The sequence below is a fragment of the Nestor notabilis genome, unplaced genomic scaffold (genome assembly GCF_000696875.1).
Source record: "Nestor notabilis isolate BGI_N333 unplaced genomic scaffold, ASM69687v1 scaffold16017, whole genome shotgun sequence".
In the NCBI taxonomy this organism is placed as follows: Eukaryota; Metazoa; Chordata; class Aves; order Psittaciformes; family Psittacidae; genus Nestor; species Nestor notabilis.
The window spans coordinates 47,069-47,396 of NW_009937939.1; the positions used below are offsets into that span (position 1 = coordinate 47,069).

Genomic DNA, 328 nt, shown 5'->3' on the forward strand with positions numbered 1-328 from the left:
GCCATTATATTTCACATATAAATAACAAATGGATTAAAGTTCTTGGTATGAAAACACTGGCATGTGTGCACTTACGCAGCACCTCCACAAACACTTCTGTTCACCTATATCCTGATATGAAAGCAGCAGTCTGTTAATTGAACAAAGGAGCTGTCCACCAAGGTAGTATCCATATCTCATTATTGGATTGTAATGACAGGACAAGGGGGAATGGGTTTAAACTGAAAGAGAGGAGATTTAGATAAGATGTTTGGAAGAAATTCTTCCCTGTGAACACTCAGTGTCAACCTGAGAGAGTGGCAGAGGTTGCCCAGAGAAGCTGTGGCTG

At 41.2% G+C, this 328-nt stretch overlaps 1 protein-coding gene across 1 annotated transcript in view; it reads right to left on the reverse strand.

Annotated features, from left to right (window-relative positions):
- ITSN2 (intersectin 2) overlaps positions 1-328 on the reverse strand; it is a gene marked incomplete at its 5' end in the record, with an annotated part of 39,576 nt that overhangs the window by 33,777 nt on the left and 5,471 nt on the right.